The 19,006-nt window shown below is 32.3% G+C and overlaps 1 protein-coding gene across 2 annotated transcripts in view; it reads left to right on the top strand.

Annotated features, from left to right (window-relative positions):
* Positions 1-19,006, top strand: part of bcl9 (BCL9 transcription coactivator) — a 127,653-nt gene that overhangs the window by 81,782 nt on the left and 26,865 nt on the right. For both annotated transcript variants that reach the window (XM_051108836.1, XM_051108828.1), the window contains exon 3: positions 14,978-15,055. The gene's annotated coding sequence lies outside the window, so the exon portion shown is untranslated. The remainder of the gene's footprint in view (positions 1-14,977; positions 15,056-19,006) is intronic.

Below are 19,006 nucleotides of genomic sequence, written 5' to 3'. Positions count from 1 at the left end.
ATTAGGCTTCCGATGTGAACCTGACATTCACTGATATGGGCGGCGACAAAACGCGCTGCTCATGCTCCACTGACACTTACGATGTGAAACAGGTGTTAAAGACATTGTAATCTGCATTCATATCGCTACTGATCCAGAAATAGCAACAAACACGTTATAATCATCATTTCTGTGTTACAGACATTTAAATAACAGAACTACTGGGATAAAAGTTTATAGTTTGGGTATAAACACTTGACATCTTGTATGTATTGTAACGCTTATCCTCTTCTGCCAGGAGGTGGCGACAACTGCCCGTTTAAAAAAAGTATGTCGTTGAATCATTCATTCAGGAGATTTCAATAGTTAAACAAGTCTTAATGAATTGAGACATCCTTCATTGAATTTTTTATTTTGTTTAAATGAATATTTTTTTTTTTTTTTTTTTTTAAAGACTTAAGCAATGAACATTTTGTCAGAACCACTAGTAAATTACGTTATTTTGTTTGGCTTTCTAATCTTTTTCTCCAGAATCATGAGAGAATCATGATGTCCAATTTATTAAAAACAACTGGGATTCTTAAGTTATCCAGAATCATGAAGCTCTTGTTTAAATGTTGTTTATTACTGCATATAATTCATTAAAATGGAAGTTTAATTTTAATTTCAATTTCAAGTTCAAAATGCACCTCTTTTTTTTTTTTTTTTTTTTTTTTTTTGCATTTGGCGTTTTGCATTTTGACTTTTTCAGTTGAATAAAAGACTATTTTACCTATATATTTTATCATTGAGGATTTCTTTAAAAAAGGTTTAAAAATCTCATCTCGTCTCATTCTTGTGAACCCAGTCTCGTGTCTCGTCTCGTCTTGTGGGATAAGTGTCTCGTCACACCCCATAGTATATAGTTAAATAATATCTGATAATTTTTCTTACTGTAGTATGTTTTAAGAGGGTGATTTCTTCAGTCTTTTCATTTTACCTTACTGTAGTTGGTTTGCTGGTGGAGTGTTGGGGAGTACATCTATTAAACAGTTCAGAAAATGCCCTAAAATGTAATTTGTAGTTTAAATTTGCGGATTAGAAGTTGAGTCTTGTGTAATAGTGTAATCATTGTCTGTTCTCAGAGAGAATCTAGCAGCATTAAATCGACCTGCAGTTCACCAACTCTGTTAGCCAAATTGTAGCCTCAAGCAAATGAAGAGAGCAAGTGCTTCTACTTCCTGCTAACCACATTTATACAGTGGTAAAGTGCACACATATGATCAAATCTCTAGCGTTTTAACTGGAAGCTTTTTTATATCAATATAAAATTGTTTTAAAAACATCCTGGAGATACCCAACCCTCATTTTTTGCACTTGCACTCATAATGTGCAATTAGTTTTTGTTTTAGCAATGTTTATCAGCGCATTTCTTGGCGCAATATTTTAAAACCCTAGATTGACTTATAAAAGTGTATTTGCATTTTTACTCTATTTTTCATGTCAGTATAAATAAAAAAACTATTTAGCCAACAGTAGTTGTAACTGTATTTGTATTAGCAGTCTGAAGACTTCGTAGGGCTCTTTTCCTGGCTAGCAGTGTTCATAACCGTATTTGTCTGAGAGAGTAGCGCTCTCAGTATGCAGGCATCATTAAATGCTAATCATGGCCGCTGGGCGCTGTGCTGCAGAAATAAGCTCGTTGGTCTCACGGTTTCTCACTGGTGACCAAGTAACCCTGTCCTGACACAGTCTCACTGGCTTCTCCCCTACAGGCCAGCACACCATCTGTCCACCCTCACAGCTGTCATCCAGAGCAGCTTTGACCAAAAAGACTCTTTTTAATCTCTGTGCGAAACCATACTGCTCTGCTAATCTTAGAGCGCTTGCTATGTTGCCAAGCTTATTTTTGGAATTAGGTATTAGGATCAGGGATGCTCCTTTACCTCCTGTACAGGCGGTGTTTGTTTTCGTATTGTAATATTGTTTGAGTTACTGCGCAGTGGGACTGTGAAGTAGTATTGATTCATGTAGACAAAGCCCCCAACCATCTTGTCTGTCTTGGCTTGCTTATTCACCGTGTATTTTTGAGGGTCAGACAGACAGTAGTCTCAGCCTCAGACGTCACACCCACGGACCGTTGGTTGAACATCTGATGCGTACACTCTTAAAAATAAATGTTCCAAAAGGGTGTTTTTGCAGTAATGCCATAGAAGAACCGTTTTTGGTTCCCAAAAGAACCTTTCAGTGAACGGTTCTTAAAATAACCAATTTGAAGAACATTTTAAAAATCTAAAGAACCTTTTTTGACTATAAAGAACCTTTTCTGTGTTTGAAAGGTTCCTGGGATGTTCAAGGTTCTTCATGGAACCGTCGATGCCAGTGAAGAACCTTTATTTTATAAGGAAAGCTTGAGGAGTTTCGAAGTCGTCATTGAATTTCCTCATGAAAGAAGAAAGTCATCGCGTTTGCAACTGTGACAATGAGCGTTTATTTGGATCAACTAAACGCTGCGTTTTTAAAAGTATGTAAAATGGGAGTTTTACACACAGTCTATTATTGTAGTGACATTTCCACACCCCAAATATGACGCAGCATAGAACAAAATATGATTGGTTACTTTACCTGTCAGTCATGTGGCCTCTTTGGCGGTGCTGGCCTTTTGAGTAGGTGATTTAGTAAATCAAGAATCACTCTGACTGATAAATTGATTCACTAAATTGGAAAAATGAACGCGATCGCTGCATCCAAATATGCATGCTTCCATACTATATACAGTGTTGAGGAATGTTATTTTTAAAGGGGTCATCGGATGCAAAGTTCACTTTTACATTTTGTTTGAACATTTAATGTGTGTTGGCAGTGTATGTACAAATCCACCCTATAATGATACAAATCCATGCAGTGGTTTTTAATTAATCTTACCTCAGATCAGCTGTAACAGTCCGACCTCCATTGTTTTGATGCTGGAGCAGGGATGTAAGTTAGACAAGAATATCTCCGATTGATAGATTGAGGTGTTGTGTTGCTGGATGTAATAATGAACATAGTGGTCGTCATTTAGTCCTGACATCTGAGCCGCTGAAGATGCAGTGGATTACGTTTGTTTGTGAAGGGAATGCGCCTCCCGATCTACATAAATGCATCTATGTTCGCGCAAATCATTTGTGATCCAGCCTCACCTATGGCAGAAGTGAGTATAAGGTGTTTTTTTTTTTTTTTTTTTTTTTTTGATGAATCTCTGCAATCACCTTTCCTAGTAATGTGCTAGTTAGCAAGTTTCATGGCTAAACGCACTAAATGTGGCTAAAGTAACAATCTCTCAGAGCAGCTCGTCACTGAAATCATTCTGATTTCATCGATTAATTCAAATGTAATGTTTTCCACAATTTTATTTTTAGAAATTGAGGAATTTCTAAAGGAAGAGGAAGTTTGACAGTTAGACAATATGCCAGTGATATAAGTAAAATTCTTTAAACTTGAGCGCCGTGTTTTAGAATGCGGTTTCATTTCATGCAAGAGATGCAAGTCAACAGTCAAACGTGCCCTTGTTTACATAGCAAAAACAATGGAAAAGCAGTGCAATCGAATAGAAAACCTGTGAAGAACTACTACTCTGTCTGATATTTGCATCATGGCAACAGGCTGAAAGCTGCTGTTCATTGTGTTTACAGAAGATTTATAGTTATTAATAGTCTACTGGTGTTAAACCTTCAGTCATTTTAAATTTGAATTGGGCTAATTTGACTTGAGCTTTTTTGTTTTGTTTTGTTTAAAAAGCATTTTCCTTGTATTATTTCTGAACATATATGTATAAGACAAGTTTGTACAAAATGTAGTTGTAGTTCATGCATCTTTTCTGCAAAGATATTTAAGTGATTTTTTTTTAACATTTACATCATGTTGACAACTTCATGTGTGCTGCACTTGGAATAAAAGTTGAAAAGTTGACTAGTTAAAAATCGTAAAAAATCAAGAATCGGTCAAATGTTTTGAAAAAAGTCAAGGTTTAAATTTTTTTGCCATGTCTCCCAGCCTTAGTAGTGCAAAACAATATTGCATTACTCCATAAAAAGGTACTAATTGCATTACTTAATTGCTTTTTATGGTAGTTAGTGCTTTCAAATCGATTACTTGCATCCAAAATAAAGGTTTGTGTTTACTTGTTTGTGTACTGTATGTATTTATATGTATAAATATACACACCTGCATGTTTAAGTACTATATCTAATATATTTATATATAATATAAATCATAAATATGAAATGTAATTAGTGCTGTCAAATCGATTAATTGCGATTAATCGTGATTAATCACATTCAAAATAAAAGTTTGTGTTTACATAATTGTGTATACTCTGTGTATATGTAAGCTAATTATGTAAACACAAACTACTAGATGCGATTAATCACAAATAACCACGATTAATCATTTTGACAGCACTAAACGTAATGCATTGTTACGTTTGCGTTACTTTTTGTCACCTGGGTGGGCTTGCTTCGTCGTTGTTGTTGTTGTTGTTAAAAAAAAAAAGTGAAATTAATAAGCCTCAGGCTGAAGGAAATGCCTCTGCACCTCACTTTTGATTTCTCTCAACATGGGGACAAGAAAAAGCATCAGTGAATAAATGGGAAAGCAAGTAACTTGTGCTACTTACTTAAAGAACTAACTCTGATATTTCATTGTAAATTTAAAAGTAATAAGTTACTGTACTAGTTACTTAAAGTAATCTGATTATGTAACTACCGTTACTTGTAATGCGTTACCCTCACGACTGACTATGTAGTGTGCAAAAACAGTATTGCAAAAGAGCAGTATGTCTGAATTCATAGTATCTGCGACTGATCAGATGTTTTTTTATATTTTTTGCAAGATACTGGAGTGCACATTTGATTTTAACGTACTGAAGCCACAGGACAGAAGTTGTGAATGGCTGTGTAGTGATGCAGCTGACACTGGTAGGTCATGTGACAGTGATAACATGGCGGATATTAATGCTGTGCATTGATTAATTGTGATTAATCGCATCCAAAATAAAAGTTTTGTTTACATAATATATGTGTGCATACTGTGTATTTATTGTGTGTGTATGTATAAATACACACATGCATATACACACATGGATATATTAAAGAAATATGCTTATATGTTTAATATATTTATATATAATATTAATTATATCAATAAAATATATGCATGTAAATATTTTCAAAATATATATACTGTATGTGTTTTTATGTATACATAATAAATATACACAGTACACACACATATATTATGTAAACAAAAAAATCTGTTTTTGATGTGATTAATCATTGCATAGCACTAGCAGATATTGTACACCTCACTTTCGTTCATACTGCTCGTATTCATACTATATAGAAGTGCCCAAAGCTTTTCCTAGAAATCTACTATGATCAAACACAACCTCTGATAGAACATACTTTTTACCAGAAGCTAGAGATGACCTTTTCTAAAGTAGTAAATATGAATATTTTTCTTGCACAAATGCATTGATTTGCTTTAGAAAGCCTTTATTAACTCCTGTGTGGAGTACTTTTTATAATGGATGGACGCACTTTATTTTGCTTCAAAATCTCAACAGCCATTCACTGCCGTTATAAAGCTTGGAAGAGCCAGGATATTTTTTTTTTTTAATAGAACTGATTGTATTTGTCTAATAGAAGAAAGTCAGATGCACCTAGGATGGCTTGAGAGTGAGTAAATCATGGGGTCATTTTTATTTTTGGGTAAACGATCTCTTTAATCTCGCTTTCTTTTTCTCCAGTAACTGCATTAGTTTACATATCAATGCTCAAGGCTCAGTTTTGAGGTTTAAATGATGTTTTGGAATTAGTAAAGGGCACTTGGGATGAGATGTACATGACGAATGTCTTGAAATAAATATGTGAACAATGTCTTGAGGTGTGGAAATATTGGAGTCGTTTTTTCCAGTCTGTTGATATTTTCAGTGGTCTGTTGTCAGTTATTCCTTACTTGTAGTGTCACTGTAAATACAGTGTGCCATCAGTTGCATCTGAGCTCTGATGCCACGCTTACTGTATTGGCTGCTCTTGAGCCTACTTAGGAAAGGTGTTAAGGAGGTTTTTCGTTGGCTTTTGCCTTCCCTCCTAGTCATTTTCTCTTTTAGGAATAATCTCATGTGCTAACAAGACTGATCTCTCTCTTTTTTTCAGTTCTCTTGTAAGGATATGATACTGGTGGGGGGCACTGCTGACCTAAAGCTGTGTCATTTATGGTGTATGTGTTCACAGTTTCAGCCTCTGTGGGATATGGAGAGGTCCAGCTGTGCCAGCTTGCACCCACCAAGCCAAGAGCAGCTTGGGCCAGAGCATCTGTGTGCCAGTTCAGAAGTGTGTGTGGGGGGGTTTGTGTGCCAGCCTGCTAAATGGACCCGAATTTAACAGTGTCATTTTGTTGGACGTCTGTCTGTGTTTTCGTGTGTGTTCTGAAAATCTGGATCTATATGAAACAGAATTCCAAATTAAAGGAGTGTTTTTGGTAGTTAATGTAAGGTAGTTAATACTATCCATAGTATCAGTTTAATATGGGTTGAGATGTTGGTCAGATAGACTTTTTCTTTTGTGGAAGACCGCTCCCCCCCCACACAAAAAAAAATGTTCTTTTGATGTTTATAGATGTTTGAACAGCAGAAAATCTAGAAATTGTATCTTTCTCTAAATTATTTATGTATACAGAGAATACTTTAGTCTCTTAATAACTTTAATTTTGTTTTTTTTTTAGTTTTTGTTTTATTCCTGTTTTAGTAATGTAGTTGTTTTGTTGTCTGTAGTGTTTTTTTGTTTGTTTGTTTTATATATTTTATTTTATTGTTTTGTATGTTTTATATATATATATATATATATATATATATATATATATATATATATATATATATATATATATATATATATATATATATATATATATTTTTTTTTTTTTTTTTGTCATTTTGCATTTTTTTTTTTTTTTTTTTTTTAAGTTATTTTAGTTCAACTAAATGAAAATGAGAAATGTGACGTTAACAACTAAATGGGATATTTTATTTTATTTTGGTAATGTTTCTTTCTAAGTTAAAAAAAAAAAAAAGAGAGAGAAAGAAAACGTCCTGAATTATTTTATTTTACTTTATTTTATTTTATTTTTGTTTTATTTAATTTACACCCTATATTACACCCTTATATTAATTTACACCCATTTTTTTTTTTTTTTTTTTTTTTTCATTTATATTGGTCTATAGGCAAGAAAATAACCTGGATTATTTTATTTTACTTTACTTTTTTATATTTTTTGTTTTCTTTTTATTTTCTTCTTTTTAAGTTTGTTTTTATTTAATTTTATTTACATCCTTTTTTTTTTTTTTTTTTTTTTTTTTCATTTTATTTAGTTTTATATTGGTCTGTAGGCAAGAAAACACCCTGGATTGTTTAATTTAATTTTAAATTAAATTTAATTAAGTTATTTTATTTTGGTCTGTAGGCAACAAAAAAACTGGATTGTTTTATTTTATTTTACTTTATTTTATTTTATTTTAGTAATGTTTCTTGTATTTAACAATTATTTTTTCTTTATTTCTTTTTTTTTATTAATATTATTTATTTATTTAGTTTTTACACCCTGGATTTTTTTCTTTCTCATTTTATTCTATTTTATTTTATTTTATATTGGTCTGTAGGCAAGAAAACACCCTGGATTATTTTATTTTATTTTGTAGCCAAGAAAACACCCTGTATTGTTTTATTTTTATTTTATTTTAGTAGTGTTTCTTTTATTTAACAATTATTTTCTTTCTTTCTTTCTTTCTTTCTTTCTTTCTTTCTTTCTTTCTTTCTTTATTTTACACCCTGGATTTTTTTTTTTTTTATTACTTTTATTTTATTTTATTTTGTTTTATGGATTTTTAGTATTATTTTACATTTATTTAATTTATTTATTTAATTTAATTTTATTTTATTTTTAAGTTCCTTTTTCCTTTTTTTAAGTTTTAAAAACACTACTAAATGCATCTTGTTTTCTTCTCTTCTGTTTGTGTGTGTGTTTAAACTCAAGTCTTATGTAAACAGCAAATTATACAATGCTTCCTAAAGACTGGTTAGTTGATTAATTTACAGGCAACCGACTGATAGTTGGATTTATAAAATGTCTACTGGTACATTTGTATTGTGTTGTGCGGGTGTGAGAGCATGCTCATTTTCTCCGGTTGTGTGTGAATGCATGCATGCACGTGCACACACTTACGTGCCAGTGCACATCACCCTTCTCACCAGCTGGTTGTCTGACATCATGTCACCATGGCGCCAGGCCTTTGGCGGCCTGTAGAAGCCTGCAGCACTATGCCAACAGCGCACACACACACACCGAAACGGGAGTTTAGTCTTGCATTTAGTGAGCGGGAAGGCCATGCCAACTCTGGTAGCCAAGCAGGAGAGCCTTCGACTGCAGACGCACACATACACACAGGAGCGAGTGTGATCCATGCCAGCGGTGGTCTCAGATCAGGAGAGCTCACTTCACTAGACAGACACAGACACTCCACTGAACAAAGGAACATACACGGCCAAGAGTGCAGCACTGCATTTAGAGAGAGTGAGGAGGAGAACGGATAGAGGCACTGAACATTTGTCTACTGTTTAAGTTCGCCGGGTTCAGCCCAGGCCTGCACAGTTTACGGCTAATGCGTTTGGAAAATGTTCAGGCGCTGTAGAGGAAACAGACACAAGCCTGGTAGAAACGGGCATTTGAACATTCAGACAGCATGTGCAGCTATTGTGCAGAGCCGTGTTTTTCAGGCTCTCGTCTTTTTGAGTTGACAAAAAGTGAATAGTATTGCTGCAAAAAGCAAAGTAGTAGAATCCAAATGCAGCCGCACGCGTATGGTGGTCTGGGGTTAATGAAAGCCGTCCTTGGTTCAAAAGTGTTGGACACTCTTGAACAAATTTTTATTTGATTTATTCTAAAGTTCCTATGTGGGGTTACAGGGATGGTAGAGTCTTTCTCAGCTTCTTGGTCTGTAGACAAGAAAACACGCTGAATTTTATTATTATTTTTTTATCTTGCCGTGTAAGCAAGACACAGTGGTTTTTATTTTATTTTATTTATTTATTTATTTATTTTTTAAGTCTTTGTCTGTAGGCAAAAAAACCCCCTGAATTTGTTTTGAGTTTTCATTTTTATTTTATTTTATTTCTTGGCCTGTAGGCAAGAAAACACCCTTTTCTTTTCTTTTCTTTTCTTTTCTTTTCTTTTCTTTTCTTTTCTTTTCTTTTCTTTTCTTTTCTTTTCTTTTCTTTTCCTGGCCTGTAGGCAAGAAAACACGCTGAATTTTATTATTATTTTCTTATCTTGCTGTGTAAGCAAGACACAGTGGATTTTATTTTAATTTTAATTTTTTTTTATTTTATTTTATTTTATTTTATTTTATTTTATTTTATTTTATTTTATATTTTTTTTATTTTATTTTAATCTTTGTCTGTAGGCAAAAAAAACAAAAACAAAAAAAACCCTGAATTTGATTTGTTTTTATTTTTATTTTATTTCATTTCTTGGCCTGTAGGCAAGAAAACACCCTGGATTTGATTTCATTCACTTTTTTTAAATGTTTTATTTTATTTTACTTTGTTCTTATTTTTATAAAAAAATAAAATTTTTATAAAACATTTTTTTTTATCCTGGTCTGTATGCATTTAACCTCACTGCATTTAATATTAATTTAGATTAATTTCTTTTCCTTGTTTTTTTTTTTTTTTTTTTTTTTTTTTTTTTTTTTTTTTATTTACTTTTATTTTACGTCATTTTATTTTATTTTTATTATGGTCTGTAGTCTGTAGGTTTTTTTTAAATTTATTTATTTATTTATTTTTTTTTAAGCATTGTGAGGATAATTTGAGTCTCGCTCTTTGCTTCTTGATGTCCTTGTTGATCTTTCTTTCTTTTGATTGCCAAGAAATTGGTTTGGCTGATGTATTAGCCTATTGTTTTGGCCATTTGGGGTAAATTGTCCTCATTTAATCGTGCTCGTGTCATTTCAAACTTTTCTTTCTTGCGCCAAACATAAAAGAACATATTTATCATAATGTCCAAGCCTTAGACAGCATTCACACTTACTGTATGAAAGCCAGTTTGGGCTTCAACCTTAATGTAGAAAGCTACCATTTCTTCTGAACAGGCTTCCTATCAATGATACCTTTATGCTTTTTAGTTGAACAATTACATCAGTGTCCTTTTGGCCCTTAATAAGGTCTTCTTCCTTTGTGAGGGCCAGACCAGGTTTATTTTCATTTCACAGTACTGGACAGAGAGGCAATCACTGCTTTCCAGCCGCAGACAAGTGTATAGGTTTGTGCACCAGTCCTCTCTGAACAGATAAACTGGTTTGTTGGAGCATGTGTGGAATGCTATTGTGAAAGCGGCGTACAGCAAAAGGTTAATGTCTGCTTGCGTCACTGTCTGCTGATGGGAGGCTGGGTGTTTGTGTGTTTGCGCACAAAAGAACCTGTAATTTGAGGCAACAATATCTGACAGACTCATGACGACACCCAGTTTTGGTTCGTCTCACGTACGTCATGTTTGTTAGCGCCTCCGTGTGAGTGTCTGCCGTCACCTGGCTCAATGAGGATACGGAGTAAACCTTTAATTAGCACATAACTATAAAACTGTTATAGAGATTGACTATAACATAACCCTGGGCGAGCTGACGGATGTTTTTAGGTCTTAAATGAGGGATGCCAACAATCACCTTGAAGTGATTGACAGAGAACAAGGGAAGGCGAGGAAAGTCGTAAATTTTTGTCTTTTGTGGGATTATTAAAAAGTTATGAGTGTTGTTTATGATTTCCTAGCGGATTTAAAGGAACAATCGCCCCATAATGAAAATTGGGGTTAATAACTTATCCTCATGTTGTTCTAAACAGTGGAGTGGAGATTTTAAACTTTCTTTTCAACTTTTTATAGCATAAAAAAAGTGTTTAAGTTGTAAAGACCTGTGATTGATTATAATGGACAACTAATAATTTTTTGTGTGTTTTACCTTTTAAAATAAATAGTTGTATTGTCCAAACTGTCTGAACACCTTAAGCAAAGCAAGCTATTAAAATCATGTAATGAAAATAACCTTAATCAGTTTGTGTGTGTGTGTGTGTGCGTTTGTTTTTGTGAATTGTGGGGACTTTCCATAGACTTCTATAGATTTTATACCGACCAAACGATATTGTCTATCCCCTAACCCAACCTTAACCCTAAACCTAGCCATCACAGAAAACATGTTTGCATCATTACACTTTCAGATAAACACCATTTACTATTTTTAATCATTTTTTAACATTGTGGGTTCAAAAATTTCAGGTTTTACTATCCTTGTGGGGACATTTGGTCCCCACAATGTAGCAAAAACAAGTACGTGTGTGTGTGTGTGTGTGTGTGTGTGTGGTTTCCATCTGTTCTTCAAGCCAGGGAAGCAGTTATACTGGAGAACCATTTTGGGCATTTAATTTAGTTTAATTTATTTATTTATTTATTTAGTTTTTCATGTTACTTCATTGCTTTTTATTTTATTTTATTTTTTTATATTCTTGTTTTTATTTTATTTTACTCTCGCTTTTATTTTATTTTTTATTCTTGTTTTTATTTCTATTTTGTTCTTTTTTTTTTTATTTTACTTTATGCTCGCTTTTATTTTTTTTTTTTTTTCTTGCTTTTATTCTTTATTGTGTTTTCTTATTTTATTTAATTGTATTTATTTTATTTTTGCTTTTTTCACATTATTCTTGCTTAGATTTTTTTTAAATTATTGCTTTTATTTTATTGCATTTTTTTTATTTTAATATTTGTTTTCCTTTTTATTTTATTGTATTATTTTACTTTATTTAATTTTGTTGTTTTATTTAAATTTTTATTGTATTTTTTTACTTTATTCTTGCTTTTATTTTATTTTTATTCTTGCTTTTATTTTTTTATTCTATTTTATTCTTGCTTTATTACTTTTTTTCTTGCTTTTATTTATTTTATTTTTGCTTTAAATTTGTTTAGTTTATTCCATTCTTGCTGCTTGCTTTCATTTTATTTTATTTATTTTTTGTTTTAATTTTATTTTATTGTTTAGTTTATTCCATTCTTGCTTATTGCATTTTATTTTATTGTATTTTTTTATTGTTATATTCTTGCTTTATTATTACTTTATTTTTGGTTTTATTTTATTTTTGCTTTAATTTTTTTTGTTGTTTATTTTATTCCATTCTTGCTTTTATTTTTGTTTTGTTTTATTCTTGCTTATTGCTTTTATTTTATTTTTGATTTAATTTTGTTTTTTAATTTTATTCTTGCCTATTTAATTTAATGTTATGCTTTATTTTTTTATACACACTTCTTTATTTTTTACTTATTTTATTGTATGCTTATTTTTGCTATTTACTTTATGAATATTTTATTTGTTTACATTGAATGAGTTTTTGTGTTGGTATATGTAGACGTGGTCTGTTGCTGTGTTTATTTCAGCTCTTACAGTCACATTAGGTCAACGTCTGTCTCGCTCACTTCTCTCTCTGTAATGAACACATTCAAGTCACACTGTGCAGTGACCATAGAGTAATCTGAAATCTGCAGTTGTTCTCTGGTCTCTGGTAGTGGCTGAATATCACAGTGGAGCTTGTGCTGAATGTGACTTCCTCAGATGATATGGCCAATTGATGTCACATCAGGAGAAATAATTTCGCTGTTAGAAACAACAGAGAAATGGTTCTCATGTGGCGATACACAGTTTCTCCCTGTTTGATTTGGTGTAATATTCTGCTGACCCAGCTATATGCCTTTTTACTTGATATTGATGCCCATGTTTATTAAAAATCCACATTTGCGGCAGACGAGGCCTGGTGAATCATGCACGTGCTTCAACAAATAACTTTTGTATCCAGTTAAAACCAGTACAAAAAAGTCCTAATCTTCTCTGGACTTGACAATGACAATGATCCAGATGTCTAAAATGCAGGAAGACACGTTTAATGACTTTGGGGAAAGAGGAAGCTGCTTGTAGATCAGCTCATGTTTGGAGTAGGAAGTGACCTCATTAGATGAGGAAGCTTCAGATAGGATTTAGAGTGTCACTTTAAAACAAAACAATGCATCATTTTCTTTACGACATTGTATTGTCTGCTTTTTGTCTGAATGTGGGCTTTGAAGCTCAGTTTTTAACTGTGGGCGACGTGTGTTTGCATCAGTGTCTGGAGCCTTTGATAAAGTTCCTTCATGTCTTTTCTATGAGTTTATTATATTTGGAGACACCCACACAGAATCACACTTTCTCTTTCGCTCTCATTCATTCATCTGCTCTTGAACTGAAAAGTAAAAGCTTGCTAATTCATCACGCTTAAAAGAGAAGTGCTCCTCACCTGGTCACTGTAGCTATACATGTCTATTTTACTTTATTTGTGCTCTGTTCAGGGACTTTTATTTTAGTGTGGTTTTTATTTTTATTTTTAATTATTTTTTTTAAACTTAGCTTGCCATCAAAGTCTGTTTTGAAATGCCAACTAATTTCTAACTTTAAATTCAAAATAAAACATTTTGAAGAATGTTCATGCTGCTCTTTTTAATGCGGTGAATGCATACAGTGTCTGTGGCTGACAAAAATAATCCAAAAATATCTCTAAAAGTCTCTCTAAAGTCATAAATTGCTATACAAAAGTTTGGGTTGGTAATTAATTTTTTTTTTTTATGTTAATAAAAGAAGTCTCTTATGCTCACCAATGCTACATTTATTTAATCAAAAGTACAGTAAAAGCAGTAATATTGTGAAATATTATTACAATTTAAAATAATAGCCTTCTGTGTTAATATTTTTTTAAATAAAATTTATTCCTGTGATGCCATTATGCCATTAAATTTTATATATATATATATATATATATAGATAGATAGATAGATAGATAGATAGATAGATAGATATAGATATATATTAATTATAATATATATATATTTTTTATAAACATGTATGTTTATATTTATATGTATCTATTAATTCATTAAGGATACATTAGATGAATCTAAAGTGACAACAAATATTTCTGTTACAAATGTTATTGCAAATAATTTTTATTGCAAAAAAGAAAAAAATAGTGCCCAAAAAACAGGCCGTTAATAGGCCGTTTATAAATTAAGTTTTGATTTATGATAGGACATTTACAAAATATCCTCAAGGAACATGATCTTTACTTAATATTCTAATGATTTTTGGTGTAAAAGGAAAAATTGATAATTTTAGATAGTTAAATAAATAGTTTTATCGTTATATACACGCGCGCACACACACACACACATATATGTATATACACACATACATGTACATATACATAAAGTGTGTGTGTATATATGTATATGTATATGTATATGTATATGTATATGTATATGTATGTGTATATATATGTGTGTATACATGTATTTATAAAGTGTATATGTATGTATGTGAACGTTTTGGTAACTTGCAGAAATTCTTGGAATCCACTTTCAAATTCAGTTCTTGCTTTCTCATGTTTAAAAACACACAAATCAAATGCGTTTGCTGTCATTGACATCAAACCCGGAGCATTACGTCTTGGTCGCCATGTTTGAATATGCACAGATGCAATTGACATTTTGGAGCTACTGCTGACGGCTAGATTTTAATGAAAAAATTTAAATCATACAGGTATTAAATGACATAAATGGTGATTTGGTTGAACTATTTCTTTCGCAGGTTTCATTACGTTATATTACAGCATATAGCGTGAGAATGGGAGAGGGTTTGACAAGATTAAAAATTCTTTATAATGATACGCTTCTCAAACTAGTGTCATTCAATCAAAATCTGCTTCAGCCATCTATTATTAATCAAGCCATTACATCAGTCTGTTCTGCAGATCTGGCTTTAACACACTACTCTTGCCTCTTAAAGCATTTCCTCGGTGGTGTTACATTGGCCCTCAGAGTGTGTTTAATAAATGTGTATTCTCTCTCTCTCTCTCTCTCTCAGATTGCTGTGTGGTTGGTGGTGTTCTGTTGCAGTCAGTGCAGTCATGGCCACAGCTATATCGTGACACAGAGGGACATGGTAAGTGCAGCTTACATAGCTTATTTCATGCCTTTGTTACAACATCCATACCAGACAACAGCTGCAATGTGTTTGTGTGTGTCACACACTACAATTCAAAAGTTTGGGGTCTGTAAGGTCTTATGCTATCCAAGGCTACATTTATTTGTCCGAATATACAGTGAAAACTATATTTTGTGAAATATTATTACAATTTAAAAAAAAATCATCTTTTAAAATTTAAAGATTTTTTTATTTTTTTTTTATTTGTAATTTGTATTGTAAAATAATGTATTCATATGATAGCAAAGCTAAATTACTTCAGTCTTTAGTGTCACGTGATCCTTCAAAAATCATTGTAATATGCTGATTTGGTGCTCAAGAAACATTCCTTATGATTATCTAGGCCTGGGTTAAAAATATTGATTTCTCAATTTGAACCGATTTTCATTTTTACAAAACGATATTGATTCTTAAATCTCAAGAATTAAGATTAGTCTAGCCTGTTTTCAGTTATTGAGCGCATCTTTCATCCAATAAATCATAATAAGCTTTGTGCTTTGTTACTTTTGATATGAAACATTGTCTCAGATTTCAAATATTATCTATTATATTACAATATTCAAACAAAAAAAATGCCATTTTAGCGCTGTTTTTTGTAAAGTAAGAGTGACAGATCGCTGTACCGCCTCAGTTCAGCAAAGCGGCAGTGCGAAGCGCATGTGAACTGGTCATCTCCTCTGCTTTAATACCAGTTATAGAACAAAATAAACATGAATAAATGACCGAAGGTATGTTAAAGAGAGTACAACTTACTGAAATCTGTATCTGCCTCATGTAATCACTCAAAAAGTGTTGCAGCAATTTACCTCAGGAAAAAAAACGTATTCGGTGATTTATAAACTTTAACTAAAAATTAACTCTAGGGAGGAGCATATATAATATATAATATGCCCTATTATTATCTTTGTTGAAAACATTTGTGCCACTTAGGATTTTAGTGGAAACTGATATATTTTTTTCCTGGGCTTTTTTAATAAATAGAAAAAAAACAGCAGTTACATAAGTGAGGGATAATCAATGGTTTGCCAGGCATTAAAGGATTTTGTGTGCGAGTGATGTGCATTGGTTAGTGTGCATCAATTAAAGCAGTGCATTAATACAGAACGGTGATTAAACTTGGAACTACCTGTGCATTAAACTCTTTTACTGCATACCTGCCAGCCAATCAGAATCCAGTATTCAGACAGACCATGGAATAAACCATTTTGTAAAACAGGTAGTTTCGGTTCTTGATTCTTATTGGTTGAGCTGCATTTGAATCTGTTGTAAATTACTCTACAAACATACACCTTGGTTTACATCTGTGTGTTAGTTGGCACCCTCTTTGTTGCAACCACAACCGCTTGAGGAGCTACGCTGTTTGGCGGAAGAATAATATATTAATATCATTACACTTTATTTGCTCTGTTTTATTTTGTAAAACCCTACTATGTATATGGAATAACTGTTTTATAAAAGCAATAAGCCCCATGAAGCCATGTTTTACAGTGAATTTATAACAGCTAAGGGGGTTTTGCCCTAATGGGGTTATAACGTCCCTTATCTGTTATAAATTCACTGTTAACCACGGCTTCTTGGGGCTTATTGCTTTATGTAACATTGTCCATGCAATGCATCATAGCTGAATAAAAGTTAATTTCTTTAAAACAAAACCCAAAAAATGTTGTTATGCAACTGACAGTGGTTCTCCTCATGGTTTGGAGTTTGGGTTATATTGATATTTTTGGACCACTTTTGCTTTTTTGGTCTTGACTTCCTTGGCTGGTTTAAGATATGTGGTGATTGCAACTATTGTTCATGACCTTCATTCACACAGGTGGACTGTTTCAAGTTGAAAAAGCTCCAGGAGTGGTTTGAGGAACAGTAGGCTAGTTTACCCAAACAATGTTCCAAATCAGTTTCTTTCTTCTGCTGAGCACAAAAGAAGATATTTTAAATTATTTATTTTACTTTATGATTTTATTTTATTTTTTTTATTGTATTATTTATTTATTCATTTTTTCTTTTCTATAATTGTGGGTAAATATGATTCTGATCACACAAAGTAATATGCTAAATAGGGCCCTATGGTTTCCGTGGTGTGGAAAACGCGGATGGAATTGCGGAATCCAGTCGTAAAAACTGAATTTACTGAATCACGCAGAATGTCATGGAATTTGTCAAAGTTTGAATGATTTAATCAAAAGTAGGTCAGTAGACTTCAATCAAACTGCAATATGGACTAGTGTCTGTAAATATTATGCCGCAAAAATACCATTTAAATGTGAATCCTGCATGTTCTGCGTGTCTCTGTTTTAACGAATGGAGCAGATGAGCAGTTTTGTTTACTACACACACTAAAGCATGCGTAGTGCTTGCAGTGAATTCAGCATTTGACCGTTCCATTTTAGGAAAACTAGCGTTATATCATATACACACAGAAATGTAAAGGTGGACACGGCAACCAGTCAAAATAAAAGTCCGGTTTCACTTGAAGACATTGTGCCAGAAATATAGTACTACTACTACTACTACTAAAATGAAACAAACATTACTTTTTTAGGGTATAATCACACAACATTTCTTCCATGTTTTAATTTTAATAGTAAATTCCCCTTTAAGCAAAAGTTAGCTTTATTTTCAATAATTAAAAGATAAATGAAATTAATTGTTTATGCCTTCATTTGACAACCAGAATATTTTAAATACATAACACAGAATTTCTGAGGGTAAAAAAAACTTTCATAAGGCTATTTTAAGAATAAATTTGAGTAAATTAAGTATGCGTTCAAATAATTAGACATGCTAAAACAGAATTTGATGATGATAAAACATATTGTGAGAAAAAATAAAACATTTCATAGGGCCCTGAACATGTCATTTTTGTTAAACCTTTATTAAATTGATGTGAAATTGTATATGTTTCATGATTTTAATTAATTAAACATGCTCTTAAATTGATCAAATTTAAAAGGAGTTGAGATTAATTAAAACGGAAAAAAACGTAATCCAGAAAAATTAAAACAGAAAAAAATGGAATTTGGGGGGAAAAAAGCATATTGCACAAAAGATATTTTGAAGATATTTTGAAGAACAACCAAACAGTTGATTTCCATTCTATTTGTTTTTGCATACTATGGAAGTCAATGGCTACACTCAGCATTCTTCATAATATCTTTTGTGTTCAGCAGAAAAAAAGAACTTCAACCTGAGAATGCATAAATGACAGAATTTTAATTTTGGGATGAACTCTTGTTCACCTGGCATGAACCTGTGAACCTCTTTAGATACAGCTGAGTAGTCATTTTGAGCTATAGATCCACTGAGGATGGATGAAGATGATGCAGTCATGGATTGTGGTTTTAGATGCGAGGTCAGCAACTCCTGCAGCAGGCCTCTCTGCATTTAAGCCCTTCTGTGCTCATCAAGGCTAAACTGTGACCTGTAGGTTACTTGGAGGGTGTCTTTATAATTATGACTTGTAGATATTGTACATTGGGGCCGTTTTTCAATCTGACCGTGTAGCATTCCTCAGGTGGATCTGGGCACTAAAGGAATATGGATGAATCCTTTTTTGGTATTCTCCTGACTGAAACTGGGTGGTTATGATCAAAAATGTTCTGGGCCTCGTTATGGATCCCAAAATCAATAATCATACTTCAGAATTTATTTTTTGGGCTCTGAAGAGATTTGCAAGTAACAGTGGATGTTTTTCCTTCCTTGGCATTTAAGTGTCTCTTCTCTTGTCAGTTGAGAATGTTTTTGGCTTTAAGAGAAATAAAACTCATTAATGAACACCCCTAATTAATTAACTTTGAGCTAGTTATGCTGGTTTAAGACAAGTGAATTTCCCTTTTTATTTTATTTTATTTATTTATTGCTCTTTAAATGTGAAATATATATCTTTAATTAAATTCAAAAAATGTAATG

This window comes from Labeo rohita, chromosome 1 (genome assembly GCF_022985175.1).
Source record: "Labeo rohita strain BAU-BD-2019 chromosome 1, IGBB_LRoh.1.0, whole genome shotgun sequence".
Lineage (NCBI taxonomy): Eukaryota > Metazoa > Chordata > Actinopteri > Cypriniformes > Cyprinidae > Labeo > Labeo rohita.
The sequence above is the reverse complement of the archived record's forward strand: the minus strand, read 5'-3'. Positions and strand labels throughout refer to the sequence as shown.